This window comes from Etheostoma spectabile, unplaced genomic scaffold (genome assembly GCF_008692095.1).
Source record: "Etheostoma spectabile isolate EspeVRDwgs_2016 unplaced genomic scaffold, UIUC_Espe_1.0 scaffold00019118, whole genome shotgun sequence".
NCBI lineage: Eukaryota > Metazoa > Chordata > Actinopteri > Perciformes > Percidae > Etheostoma > Etheostoma spectabile.
Genome location: NW_022604683.1, coordinates 55,716 through 58,748, shown reverse-complemented (window position 1 = coordinate 58,748; position 3,033 = coordinate 55,716). Strand labels below are relative to the sequence as shown.

General features: G+C 38.2%; 1 non-coding gene across 1 annotated transcript; it reads right to left on the bottom strand.

Moving 5' to 3' along the window:
• Window positions 1-700: 700 nt before the first annotated feature.
• Window positions 701-772, bottom strand: trnap-ugg (transfer RNA proline (anticodon UGG)). Its single transcript has one exon. It is a non-coding gene; the product is annotated as a tRNA-Pro (tRNA).
• Window positions 773-3,033: the final 2,261 nt, after the last annotated feature.

Below are 3,033 nucleotides of genomic sequence, written 5' to 3'. Positions count from 1 at the left end.
CCAGATTGAGCTTTCTGATTATATTGGACGAAAGACTACTTCTGAAGCAAAACATTTTACCAACATTCAAACTTTAATTTTTCGGTCAGAAGTGACAGCAGAAAAGCCTAGTTTCCACCATCTATTGGACGACAGACTACATTTGCCAAAATTGGAAATTGAATATTGGTAAAAAGGAAATGCAGCTTGAAAAAGGAAGTGCAGCTTGGATTTGTCACTGACTTGAAAGACTATGGTCAGGTAGATTGTCATGGGGTCTTTTCATGGCTCCACTGAACGAGTCAGTTTCCTGATATCATTTGACAACAGAAAACATTTGATACAAAATATTTTACCAAAACACAGACTTGATTTTGACAATAAAAAGTGATAGTAAAATCGTGATGAATTTGCCACGCCGATGACACTCTTTTCCATTACGCTCAATAAATAAACCAGATTATTTAATCCATGCTTCAACTTCTATGCAAAGTAGTCTCATCCAGACCCTATCGCACCCTAAGCGAGAATCATAAACCTAGACCAATGAACAAGGAGAGTCCTGTTTGTTCCTCACATTTTTTCCCAGTTTTTTCTATTGCGTGCCGTTGAAGCAGGATATGAAAAATTGCCAACACATTGCTTGCTCCTAATCTGTGTTAAATTAACGATAAACTGGATTTTAAATTACAGATTAGGGCTGTAACAGCTCCGGCCATCAGGGCTCATCCGGGAGTTGAACCCAGGACCTCTCACACCCAAAGCAAGAATCATGCCACTAGACCAACGAGCCACTTAAGGGCCACTTAAGTCTAGTAGATTGTCATGGGATGCTTTCATGGCTCCACGGCCCGCTTCAGCTTTCCGATCTCATTTGACAACAGGAAACATTTGATACAAAATTTTTTACCAAAATACAGACTTGATTTTGTCAGTAAAAAGTGATAGTAAAATCGTGATGAATTTGGTGGAAAATTTAGAAAATTAAGTTACTTTACACTTTAAACTGTTACATCACCTCAGAATCACGAGCCTTATTGAAACGCCGACCACCACCTACAGTAGGTAAATCACTGGCTAGCTATGCATAAGTACCTCATATCTTTTACCAGGTTCAAGTGGTTAATAGTTATGGTCAAATGAAGCTTCATTAAGCTTTCTGAACAATGTTCTTCATTTTGGGTTCAAATCCCACTTCTAACAAAAATTGTTTTCATTTGGAACTAACATCTAAGACATGATATTGGGAATAAAGAACATAGCAGTTCTTTGTATTCAAGAGGACATGAATGTGCACGAGAAATGCAATTGCAAGTAAAGCGTTTTGTGAGCATTTTTCTTGTCAACACATATAAAGTTCCTGACTGTGATTTAACTGAAGGGTTTTGGTAAAAGTTATCTTTTGTTTTGTAAAACTTTGGGTTGTGTGCAAAACAGGAGAAAAGGGTTCTTTGTTGCATCCAGGCTGTTATGTATAACAGATAAAAAGCGCAAATTAACATCATTCCATCCAATACGGGCAAGACGGGGTTGACAGATAGATTTTAAAATCCTCACAGATAAACACTCATCGTAGCTGTTTGCAGGATTTCCGCAGAGTTTACCGAGATTAAACTGAGCCGTATAGTGGCGATTATACGAAAAGAGAGAAGTACTTCCACTTGTTGTTACCTGTCGTTGCTATGGGTAACAAGAGTTCACAGTCCCACGTTTCCTTAGGGGCCCGTAGTGGATGAAATGGTATAACATTTGGCCCTGGATGCATAGAATGCCTGCCATATTGAGCGACAAAATGTGTGAGTCCTAAAAAAAGGTTTTTTAACTCACCTCTTTTTTTGGTTTCTTGTTATGTCTCGGCATGAAGATTATGCTTTTGAGTCGTCTGTTCATCTCTATATCAGAATCAAAAATTCATTATTGATCCCTGAAGAGCACGCCTTCGAGCCGGATTCGACCAGCGACCTAAGGATTCCAACTTCCCACCTCTACAGTCCTCCGCTCTACCAACTGAGCTATCAAAGGGAGCAACACAGCATCCCCCTGGAGGGAAACAAAAAAACCTTTTTTTTGTTTCTTGTTATGTCTCGGCAAGAAGTAGTATGCTTTTGGGTCGTCCCTCAGAATCTGAAGTGCCTAATTCAATCAAACAAGCTGCCTCCATGAGGATCCACTTTTCAATTGGTTAGTAGCAGTTACCAGACACGGGCAAAGTGCAAATTGTAGTGCACTGCCTGTGTCTGGTAACTGCTACTAACCAATTGAAAAGTTTATAGTACTGTGTTACAGGTTGTTGTGGCCGAGTGGTTAATGCGATGGACTAGAAATCCATTGGGGTCTCCCCGCGCAGGTTCAAATCCTGCTGACAACGAAAGTGGTAGCAAACCAAAGACACATCACACTATGCTACATTGCGGATCTGCCTTCACGAACAATACTATGTTATCTCATATGTACTGGAAACCACCAGTCTCCACCATTTGCTTGTGTGGCATTGCTGTAGGTGTAATAACAATAAATATGACATTATTATGTTATTATTGGCATAAGTAAATGTCATGAGAGCAAAAGCGTCTTGACTTTCTTTGAAAAAATGTATGTATTTTGTCAAATGTATAAGTTATAATGATTATTTCTTTTACAGTGTGACTCCCAAGACATATGAGAAGTGTTTTAGAAAAGAAAATGGCTTATTTATTACTTATCTGTCTGTGATATCAATACATATCTGGAAGATTCATGTTCCGTTTTATTTATTTATTTGTCTTTAAGGCCCTACAACCATTTTTAACATGCAAGTGACCTCACTGCAACCCAAATCTTCTAATGACCCAGTTTGTCCTAAATAAAATGATGTTCATATCTTGACTGTAGACAACAGGGTTGATGTTTTACAAGCTTTTTTATAAAATAAATCCAGACGGACAATAAACTTTAAAAATGGCCTCAGGGCTCAGAGGGTTAACTCGCAAAACAGAGTTATAGTAAAACTGAGGGATTAGACAACTAACACTGCTCAGAGTACATTTTTTTTTTTTTTTTTTAATTAATTTTTTA